The 12,549-nt window shown below is 35.4% G+C and overlaps 1 pseudogene; it reads right to left on the bottom strand.

Moving 5' to 3' along the window:
- Positions 1–1,814: 1,814 nt before the first annotated feature.
- The window catches only part of LOC107715580 (bromodomain-containing protein 2-like), a 15,221-nt pseudogene continuing 4,486 nt past the window's right edge, over positions 1,815–12,549 (bottom strand).

Genomic DNA, 12,549 nt, shown 5'->3' with positions numbered 1-12,549 from the left:
GTGATGTAGGTATGTGGGGGCGTGTTAGAACGAGCCGTTTTAGGGTGGCGTGGCTGACTCTTAACTTTTATAAAGAATATCTCTTTGGATTTGAGACTTTAGTCTTTGCAACTTTACAGATCTTCTTTATGCACCAAGAGCTTGCAACACTCCAAAGAGAAAGGAAAAATTTAAATCGCATCATATTACCCCTTTAAACAGCCATCCAAACATCGGACATATTTAGCACAAATTAATGGCAGAAATAAAAAATGATGAGATCTTCATTCAGCAACATGCACTGTACTATCCTTTTGCTTCACAAAACTGACTTACGTGAAACTATGCATTATTATACACCTATAAAATCTATTTATTATTGAATACTGAAGCAATAATTAATATTTACCAATAAATAAATAGTACACATTTTGATTAAATATCATGTAAATACATTTGTCTTACAATTGGGTCTTAATGTTCTGTTAGTAAAAAAAGTATATAATAATAATAATAATAATAATAAGCATAAAACATTAAAAAAAAAAAATTATTTTATTTGATTCTTTGGTTCCCGCTGCTCAGAAAAGTGAAAATAAACAATATACTTAAGATGATGATAATAATAATAATAATAATAATAATAATAATAATATGATAAAAATAATAAAATGAGATCTTGAACAATATGCGTTCTAGTATCCTTTTGCTTCACTAAATTGTCTTTTGTGAAACTGTGTATTATTGTGCATCTATAAAATCTATATATTTGTGACCCTCTCTGTGAAAACCCAGCTTAAGTCATTTTTTTGTGATTTACTGTTTTCTACATAAAATCATCCTTCATAAGGTAAAGAACATTCTGTGAAAATGTAACCTTTATATCTTTAATATTGACTGAGTAGAGCCATGTCAAAGATTTAAATCATAGTGAAATTAATGGTTTAAATCAAACTTTGATGCTTGTTTTCTCATAATTAGATTTGGAGACTTTAGCCTGGATTTCACAGAGAGGGTCATATTTTAATGAATACTGCTTAATAGTTTTTTGGAACCTGTGATACTTTTTTCAGGATTCTTTCATGAATAAAAAGTTAAAAAGAAGAGCATTTATTTAAAATAGATATATATATATATTATTAAAATAAAAAATAATAATAAAGGTATAATAATTTTTACATTATTATAATAATTATTATTTTATCGAAGAGCTGTAAAATCACAATACTAATATTTATGGTCCTAATTTCATTTTCAAACATTAAACGATCAAGCTTTTATATTGTTGGAAAAATCACAGGAAGCCGTTAAAGCTTTGATTTTGTTGACAACAGCTTGTTTATAAGTGATTTTCATTCAATTTCGAAGGATAGTTGATGGTTGGATTTGTTATGTAAATTGCCACTGAGATATTTTACAGCATAAATTTCCCCAAAAAATCCTGATATTAAAATGTTTTCTGAGACTGTGTGAACCTTGCGCTCAAAAAATACCAGCAATCAGAACTTCTTCATGCCTTGAGCGAAACCGAAAGCACTCGTGCTTAATTTTTTGTTGTTGCAGTGACTACATTTACTTGTAAGCACTATTTAAACACCCACATCGTTTTTCCTAGCATATCCTGTTTTGCAAGGCTGCTGAGCTGTACCAACCAAAAAATAAATTAAATATGAAATAAAATATTGAAACACCACTTCAAACGTTCACTTGTTGTATTTGTATTTCCATCCAAATAAAAAGCAACGTATAATCCGGAGCACATAAACTCTTAATTATACTGCAGATAAGGAATATTGGGTCACAATGATCTGCCATGTGTCTTATATATTCAAAAAGAATATTCTAGAAAAGAGAGGTTAGAGCAATGCAAATAAATACAAACAAGAAAGCAGCAGAAGCAAAAACATGGTATTACGGACTCCATATATACAAGAAATAAATGACGGTCTATTGCTTAAATGCGAAGCCTCTAGTGTCCTCTACAAACCAGATCTCTCAAGTTAACATTCAACTTAAACAGCTAATTCAAACCACTGAATCTAGCAGCTTTTCTCTAGTGCTCATGAACAAATCCAGTCCATCTCCTCCAGTCCAGTTATGGCTGTTCTTTTCAATGAATATATTCACTACAATTTCACAGATGCCTAATCAGACAGATTTATGACAAAAAGTGTCATTTGACATTGATTCAATCGTGTAAAAAATCAAATCAAATCCATTTCTTACAGTTCAAAGCAATATTAAGATGAAACTAGAGTAGTTTCATTCACTCACACGAATTGCAAAGCCGTATGGAAAGTTACTGAATATATCATGCGTACAAAACAAATCCCAAAACAGTCCAGTGCATCGCAGTGCAGAAACCTAAACGTTTTAAAGCCAATGCAAATGCAAAGTTGTTCTTAATTCTGTCATTTCTTTCGCATTTCCCCATTAAAGGTCCTTTATAAACCTTCAGGCAAGTTTTGGTTGCTCAGAGATCTAAATACTGGCCCTGATCTTTAAAGCAATGCAAAAAGAAGTAAGAAATGTTTAAAGACTAAATTAAACGGTCAAGATGGAAGCAAAACAAAACAACAAGCTATTTCATCAACTAAGAAAAGTAGTTATGATTACGCACTTTCCCATTATGGGCATTTTGGTAAAAGTCTTCTTTATAAAAGAAAAAAAAAAATCCTACATGGTATATACATTTTTTTACACTGAAGTAAACATAGTTCCGGGATTCAGGAGGCACGGGAAAGAACGTGTCTGTACGGCAGGCCACAGCTCTGAATGCATCCCAGAATTCCCACTTCCTGTGCCTTCCCAGAGTCCTCTTCACCTGGAGTCCGAGTCACTGGTGTCAGATGAGGAGGAGGAGGAGGACGAGGAGGAGGAGCCTGAGCTGGAGCTGCTGGCGCTGAGACGCGAGGCCATGGCGTGAGGCTCCGCGCCGCTGGGCTTCTCCACTGAAAGATAAAAACAAACCGGTTTTCACTCGTGAAGGAAACTGGTTTTGCGGGTGTAACCCAGCAGGGCTCAACAATAGCGAGCTTTGCTGTCGACTTGGTTTACATGGCAAATTACTATGAACAAATAGCTTGTTCTCAAAGACTAAATATGTGTCTTAAAGGTGACATATCATGAAAATCTGACTTTTCCAGCGCTTTCTGTCCGTGTGCTCTCAGAAAACCGTATATCAGAAGTTTAAACTCATATGGTTTAAAACGCATGATTTCAGCGTGATAAACATGATAATCAGAACCAAAACAGATGTTTTTAGCAGGTACGAGCTGTAAAGGCGCAGCTCTATTCTGGAAAAAGGGGGCGGGGAGCAGCAGCTAATTTGCATTTAAAGACACAGGCCCGAAAAACAGCGTGTTTCTGCTTCCACTCAAAATAGGCATTTTCAAAATTAAATAATAAATAATAAAATTATATAATAAATGATCTGTGGAGTATTTTGAGCTGAAACTTCACAGACACATTCTGGGGACACCAGAGACTTGTATTACATATTGACAACTGTTGAAAAAAGTTGTCTTTTTTCTAAATATATACTTTTCACATGTTTATAATAGCTTAGAATACAATGGATAAAAATATATTAATATAATTTACTGAAAACCTAACTCCCTACATGATTTACATTATAATTTTATATAAATCCCTACAGGATTTATACAATATATAACTTATACAATTGGTCTGCACCTGTGAAAATAATTCATAATTCATATTTTTAGTCTGTTTTCCTGAGAGAAAATGCTGTACATTTTAAATGTGTATATCTGCTAAAAGATATAAATTGTGTCAGCTTTTAAGCATATAGATGACCTTAAAGCAAACAGACATACAAACAAAGCCACAAAACTCTCATTTTGAATTGTAATGAGTTTTAAAAAAAAAAATTATTACTATTATTATCAAATAAATTACAAAATAAGAAATTACAATTGTAATATTTTTTATTTCCATTATTTATTTTATTATTTATTATAATGTAAATATTATTATAATGTTCTATAATTATTTTTAATATTTTTAATATAACTGAAATATTAATTGTTAAAATATTTGTTTGTTTTTTTATTATAAAATAATTTTTTTAACAAAATAAGAAATATTACTATTGCAATAAAATGTCTTAAAAATAATGGTATAAAAAGTATTTAGCATTATTACTATGAAATACTTTTAATATTTTCTATAAATTTTTTAATACAATTGAAATATTCATTGTTTTTTTATATATAATTTACTACTACTAATAATAATAATAATAATTACAAATATAATTTATTTTCTTTTACAATAGAGCTGTAACATTACAAAACGAATATTTATGGCTTAATTTCTTTATTTTCAAATGTTAAACAATCAAGCTTTTTTTATTTTGTTGGAAAAGCACAGGGAGCCCTTAAAGCCTTTTCTTTTGATGGCAACAGCTGGTTTATAAGCACTTCTCATTACAAGGGAAGATGGTTGGCAAATGTTTCGTTCCCAAATTGCAAGTTTGTGTGGAGTGGCATTATTTGTGAACCAAGCCGCTCTTAGATGCTGAAAACACCATAATCATCAAGTCATAATCAACACAATTTTGGTTTTACTTTGATTAATCATGCAGCCCCAAGTATCTGTTGAACTGCATCTCTGTTGCAGTTTTTTTTCCTTTCTAGTTGTTTTTGAGCATAAGATCTTGTCCTGTGTGTACTGTTTTTCACCTGTGCTCGCTCGGTTCTTGTCTGCTTGTTCAACATCAGCTCTATACACACACACACACACACATATTAAATTGACCCCATAAAGGCAACACTGGCCTGAACCTCGATTACACCCAGCCTCAGGCCATCAGACCGGACTTACTGTTGAGTCCCAGACACCAAGACATAATAGAGCAGCTAGAGAACATACTGCAGAGTGCTTCAGAAGCTGCTTTCAGCCCTACCTTTGGGTTTCTGGGGTTTCTTAGCAGAGTTCAGCTGTCCGCTCACATCCTGTAACCTCCTCTCCAGCTCTCTCTTCTTCTCCAGAGTCAGTTCCTCTCGGCTCTGCCCACCTCCTCCCTTCTTCACCACTGCACACAGGACACATCTCGATTACACTTGATGCATCGCACAACAAAAAGTTCCAGCTAAAACGTGCATTATAACTAGTGGTCAACCAATATAGATTTTTTTTTTTTTGTGGATGGTCGATGCTGATATTTTAGAGAGCAGAGTGGCCACTGACAAATATAATGCCGATATATATGATATCAAACTATTTAATTTAAAGATGAAGTAAAAATGTAAATTAAATGTGTATTTATTTTACATAACATTTACTAAATTATATATTTTTTTCTAGGTTTATTGATTAAAATATATTAAGATTTAAACAAATCTGAATACTTAAAACTAAATCAGTATAATTCAAAGATTAACTTTAAAATGTCAACATTTTGGTGATTATGAAAAAACACATCATAGAACTAAAACTTTTCCATTTATAAAAATGAACTGTGCACAATAAGACCAGAGACATATTTTAAAGTATATAACTTAAGGATGAATTATATGATAAAAAATATATATATATCACATATAATAAACAGTTTTTTTTTTACACTTAGACCACTAATCATAACTCATTTTGACAGCAAGTTTGAGTTGGCAACCACTTGCAAATAATGATGCATATGAAAAATTGATTTCTCATCTAGCCTTACTCAGGATGTCACAGGTAACAAGCATTAAATCTCAGCTCACCATATGGTTTGCGGGGCTTCTTGCGCAGGCAGGTCATCACATATCGCTCCAGCTCACGGAGTGTGGATGGTTTCAGTGTTTCAAAATCGATTTCGATCTCCTCGGGGTTGGTGTCGCGCAGCGAGGGCTCCCGCGACTGGATGATGTGCACCACGCGGCCCAGTTTCTCCCCGGGCAGCTTGTTGATGTCCAGGCTGAGCTGCCGCTTGTCGTCATAACTCATGGGAAGGCCGTCCTCTTCCTCCTCAGAGTCGTAGTGCGGCAAGCAGACGTCAGCAGCCGCTGCGAAACGAGATGGGGATGATTTCTTTGTGCTCCTGCCAGTAAATAAAATAAACAGACTTGTAATAGTGAACAGAGGGAGGGTGAAGCTGCTGGTTAAAGATCTGGGCTGGTAGATGAAGATTTGCTGCTCCTTATGAGAACATTTTAGTTACCGGTTTAGATCTTTAACTAAATGCTACTATGGTTCTTCAGCATCTGGGTTATTGTGTTGAATCAGTCTACTGTTATTGGTTTGAATTAATCCAACAACTAACTAACTGAATTGGTGTAGACAACTGGTTGTTCATAACATGTAGCTAAAATATTTTTTGTTGCAATAATTGCTACTTTAAAAATGATCAAATGAAAAATGAAATATGTTTTAGATAACGATACATGTATTAAAGCTGAATGTATTTAAAGTGTATTTTTCTTTAAATTAATGATTAATTAATGTATTATTAATTATTAAAAATGTATTATTATAATTTGTATTTATTTATTATTAATTAAAATCACATAGAATTATAAAAAAAATATTTAGACCTATAAAAATACAGTTTGGACCAGTGTTGTTTTGGTATTGTTTATATACTTTTATAATACTAATATTCAATAACATATTTTGAATTAGCTTTTATTTTTTTCAGTTTTCATTTTTAATTATAGTAATTTGTCATGATTTTTAACATATTTCTATGTAGCTTCAATTTATTTTTGTTTCTGTTTTAATAATTCTTGTACTTCAACTTCAACTTATTTATTTCAGTTAGTTGCCAAGGCACCATTTCTAATTTCTTAGAATTTTTTCATCTAATATATATATTTTTTTTAAATTGTATTTCAGATTTATTTATACCGGAAATGATTTTTATTATTTTTAGTTTTAGTTAACAGTAACAAAACTAGTTTGGACTAACTATTAGGGACAGAATAATTAAATTCCCATTCATATCAGCTACTCCACAGCTACAGTAAGAACAAGTGATGAGAAAAATACAAACTTGTTCTTGCTGCTTTTCTTTGCAGGGCCTTTCTTGCTCTGTGTGGATGACAGGGAAGCATGGCTGGATTTGCTTTTAGGCAGTTTGGAAGGTTTCTCCCGCTGATCACTCATCAAACTTCGACTTCCTCTGCGTTTCACTGGCTTCTTTTTCTTCTTCTTGTCCTTCTTTTTCTCTCGTTTTCTTTTAGGTTTGACAATCGGGCCGGAGGAGAGGGCTGCCAGCTGCTCATGTACCGCTCTGAGCTAAAGCACAGACATATACTACATGTTAAAAGCTCAAAGCTACTATCGAGTTATGACAGTCACAGTCATGACACTCTTCCTTTAGATTAACATATAAGTTATTATAAAGATGTATGAATGAACCATGCACAGTAAGACGAGAGAGTTTTATCAAAGTAAAAGAGGACTTTGATTTCATGCTGTGTAATGTGCATGTATGAAGTAGAGCGTAACAGGAAGGTTTGTGTACCTGAGTACACACCTGGTCCTGCAGCTGGGCCAGGCGTTGAGCTCTCTCCTCCTCGCTGTCAGAACTCGGGCTGCTGTATACATACTGTATATATATATATAAAATTTTAAATATTTATTTTACTTTAATATAATTAATCTGAATCACTTTCAGTTATCAGGCCTCATTTTCAAATAAAATAAGCTGAATAAGAATATTTCAAATATTAAAATAAATAATAAGAACAAAAATACATGATATTACCTAAATAAAAATTATTAAAGAAATATTTCAAATTATTTCAAATTGTATTTTAAATATTTTTAACAGCTCTCGCTTTGACTAGGCTGATAATAGAAGCAAAAAATGGCATTAATATATAAACCATTCTAGCTATCAGCCAAATCAAACAATTACTACATAGCAACACTTTGCACAAAAACAGAAGCCTATTTTAGCATCATAACAATTTTGCACTGAAGCAGAATTAAGCATCTCTATATTGATGCATCTTTATACAAAACGGCAGAGGCAGTTGAGTTCATGTACCTGCAGTTTTCGTGCCATGGCGACCACATCATGATCAGGTGGGTTGTACTTGTAGCAGTTGGAGAACATGAGTCTGACATCAGCACTGAACTGCTGGGCATCTCTGTACTCACGCTCATCCATCTTCCTCTGAGGAACACAAAACACAGGCGGAGTGTTACATCACCTCAGATTGCTTTAATGCTACCCAGAACTTTTCCAGAGCTAAAAATCTGCAGTGGAAGCATGTATACACAGCCATCCAAACGACACAAAGGCGGCACCAGTACTGTGTGTATTTATAAAGATGTATGAATGAACCATGCACAGTAAGACGAGAGAGTTTTATCAAAGTAAAAGAGGACTTTGATTTCATGCTGTGTAATGTGCATGTATGAAGTAGAGCGTAACAGGAAGGTTTGTGTACCTGAGTACACACCTGGTCCTGCAGCTGGGCCAGGCGTTGAGCTCTCTCCTCCTCGCTGTCAGAACTCGGGCTGCTGTCGCTGCTCGGCTCACTGTCGCTCCTCGGCTCGCTCTCCGACGAGGAGGAAGAGGAGGAGGAAGATGAGGAAGAGGATGATGAAGAGGAGGAATGGTGCATTCCCAGCATGCCCATGTTCCGTCCTAATGGCATGGGAGACAATTCCTCCTCCTCCGAAACTTCGTCAGGCATCTTTGCGAAGCGGAACTCAAACACATCCTGTGGAAAGACAAAGGGAAGAATATTAAAAATATTACATCTGTAAAAGGACAATCCTAGCAAAATCTCTAACAAAAATAAACAACTTAAAATCACTGCACAAAAAAAACAAAAACAAATAATGTAAAATATAAAAAAGGTGTATACATGACCATCCAAACAGCACCAGTACTGTGTGCGTGTAGTTCATGCAAGTCACCTTGATGGTGCTGAGGTCCATGGGGTGTTTGATGATGTCGTGGTAGTCTTGCAGGCCCAGTGTTGACGCGTCCACGGGTTTGTAGAAGGGCCAGGCGTACGCCGCGTGTTTTTTGCACAGCAGTTCTTTAAGGACGCCACTGCAGTAGCGAAGCTGCTTGCTTAGTTTCCCCCGCCGCGAGGGCTGATGGGGCCGCACTGAGTCGGGCAGGTCCTTACGTGGAGGTTTAATTGGACGACGGGACAGTGGTCGCCCTAGGACGGGCTGGAGGTGGGTGGGCTCGTTCACGCCCATGCTGGGTAAACAATCCACAGGCATGGAGGACAGAGAGTGGGGCATCTCTCCGGCCGATCCGTGACCTTTTCCCATGCCTCCCATCCGAGCAGCTGCGGTCACGGGGAAGCTGAGTGTAGTGGGAGTGGTGGTGTCAGCTTTACGCTTCACACCCTTCTTCTGAAGAAAGAACAGAGACATAAGGCTCTCATTTAGTGCTAGTAATAACTACATACTCAACTGAACCAACCAGCAGCTAAAAATGTTTAAAAGCAGATGGCAACATTTTTAGTGAATAATCAATTAAATTTCAGTCTGCTCATTTCCATCGAAACGCTTCGGAAGACTTGGAATACAGCACACAAGTAGCATGGACTAAATCTATGGTGTATTTAGTATAGTCTGTAAGTACACTAAATACTGATCATATGAATGTATAAAATAGTAGTTGATTTATTATAATTACTAGGTAATTAAATAAATAAAAATAAATAATACATAATTATTATTACATACACAACACCCAAAATGTAGAAAATTTGAAGTAAACATTTTTTATGTTTTTGAAGGAAGTCACAGAGGCTGCATTTATTTGATAGAAAATACAGTAAAAATAGTAATATTGTGAAATATTATTACAATTTAAAATAAATGTTTTCTATTTGAATATGTTTTAAAATGTAATGTATTTCTGTGATGTGAAGCTGAATTTTCAGCATCATTACTCCAGTCTTCAGTGTCACATGATCCTTCAGAAATCATTTATATGCTTATTAATATGTTGATTTGGTGCTCAAGAAACATTTTTTTTTAATTATTATTATCAATGTTGAAATCAGTTTATGATTAATAAAGTTTATTTTAATATTTCTGTAGAAACTATGATACATTTTTATAGGATTTTTAAAATTAATTTTTGTTATTAAAAAGTTAAAAAGAACAGCATTTATTTGAAACCATTTATTTTTAAGAATGTAAAAGCCTTAACTGTTACTTTTGAGCAATTTAATGCATTCTTGATAAAGTATTAATTTCATTTTTTTTTTTTTTTAATGAACAGTGGGGTGTGTATACGGTAAAAAAAAAATTAAATAATATATATATATATATATATAATGTTAAAATATCCAAATAGAAATCTATATAACATAAAAAAATAAGCAAATAACATAACATAACGTAACGTAACATAACATTACATAACAACATAACATAACATAACATAATGGATCAACAAGTAACTCCAGATGAGCCGGATGAAGATAATGTCCAGTATCAGACATGTAAAACATCACATAGTGGTGCTCTGAAGCTTATGTGTATGAACCTTTGCGGTGGGTTGGGTGGGTGGTGCGATCATCAGTGGTGGAGGAGGGCCGCTGTTGCTCAGCAGGGTCTGTGGTGGGGTGGAAAACCGTGAATCTGGTGTGTCGGGTGAGGAAGGAGAGTATGCTGACTGCGACACGGCAGGTACCTGGTGAGCCGACGTAGCACTTCCTCCTCCTGATGGAAATAAAGCATACATTTTGCAAAAGTGACAGACTTGTTGATTGACTGATTGTTCTACATGTCAGTCAGGCGATATCTTCCTGTCCGAACAGGCGTTCTTGGCCACAATTAGCTACAAATCTGACACTACAGACTATATGACTGTGTAACTTACCTCTGCCTCGACGTCCTTTGATAGTTTTTGCTCCTCTGCCTTTAGGGGTAGGAGGGGCCAACTCAATCTCTTCCTGGGGCATCTGGGCAACCTTCTGTAAGAAGACCTTCTCCAGAGACTGTGCCATCAGCACAATGTCATCTGTAGGCTGAAAAGCGATTCACATTATACACTTCCGTAGAAAATTTTAACAGCGGCATCAGTTGATAGACCGATGTTGATATGTAAATGTACACTACCATTCAAACGTTTGGGTTCGGATGTTTTGGAAAATCTTATGCTCACCAAGGCTGCATTTATTTGATCAAAATACAGTAAAATTTTAAAATATTATTACACTTTAAAATTAGTGTTTTCTATTTGAATATATTTTAAAATGTAATTTATTCCTGTGATGCAAAGCCGAATTTTCAGCATCATTACTCCAGTCTTCAGTGTCACATGATCCTTCAGAAATCATTCTGATATGCTGATTTGCTGCTCAAGAAACATTTCTGATCATTATCAATGTTGAAAAGTTGTGCCGTTTCATATTTTAGTGGAAACCATGACATTTTTCACATTTTCACATTTCACATTCATCATTCTATGGTGAATAGTAACTTCAAAAGAACAGCATTTATTATTTATGTAATATTTTGTAGCATTATAAATGTTTTTACTGTCACTTTTGATCAATTGAATGCATCCTTGAGGAATAAAATTTATAATTTCTTATTAAAAATTTTGTGACGGTGAGGAAATTTTCCCACCGGTTAATCGACGTGTGACAACACCGATAATACCGGTATCCCCGTGGTGGCGGGGGCGTTTCCTCTTTTCCTCGCTTTCCTTTGCTTTTAAATAGCTTGCAAAAGTGGTGTGCGCATTTTACTTTCACTATCAAATAGTGGCAATTCGACGACGGTGAGGGTCGGTCCCGCGGTGGACAAGTGACGTAACCGGTGTTGCGGCTTAACAACGGTATCACCATCAGCACCGTCTATCGCGGCAAGCCTAATTAAAAACCCCAAACTTTCGAACATTAGTGTACGTGGATGTATATTATACATACATGTTTCTGACATCAGTTTAAACATAGTATGTCTACTTCAAATAAGTACTAAATGGCGTATGTTCTCCATATCTCACCTATAAACATTTGAATCTCTCACATTTCATTTTAGTGCTTAATAACACAGCAATTTTATGAAATGACTATGTTTCTGCTCTAACCTTTAGGTAATGCCTAATGAGCACTGCGGGATGTTTCCATGGCAACACACCTTATTGTAGATGTAACAGTTGGTGAACATGGTATTGAAGTCCTGCAAGCATTCGCTGGCACTACGGTAGTAGTCATTCTCCAGTCGTTTCTTGATTGAGCCCATGTCCATCGGCTGTTTGATGATCTTATGGTAGTCCTGAAAGCAAAACAGGAAATAGTGTCATTGGAGATTAGGGCTGTGTAATTTATCGAAATATCGCAAATGTACATTTGTAGCAGCCATATCACCCTGTAGCCCAATACTGGTTGCCCACTGAAGCTAAGCAAGGCTGAGCCTGGTCAGTACCTGGATGGGAGACCTCCTGAGAAAACTAGGTTGCTGCTGGAAGAGGTGTTAGTGAGGCCAGCAGGGGCTGCTCACCCTGCAGTCTGCGTGGGTCCTAACGCCCCAGTATAGTGACGGGGACACTATACTGTAAAAAGCACCGTCCTTCGGATGAGACGTTAAACCAGGGTCCTGGCTCTCTGTGGTCATTAAAAATCC

Source organism: Sinocyclocheilus rhinocerous, unplaced genomic scaffold (assembly GCF_001515625.1).
Source record: "Sinocyclocheilus rhinocerous isolate Xijiao unplaced genomic scaffold, SAMN03320098_v1.1 scaffold2165, whole genome shotgun sequence".
Classification (NCBI taxonomy): Eukaryota; Metazoa; Chordata; class Actinopteri; order Cypriniformes; family Cyprinidae; genus Sinocyclocheilus; species Sinocyclocheilus rhinocerous.
The sequence above is the reverse complement of the archived record's forward strand: the minus strand, read 5'-3'. Positions and strand labels throughout refer to the sequence as shown.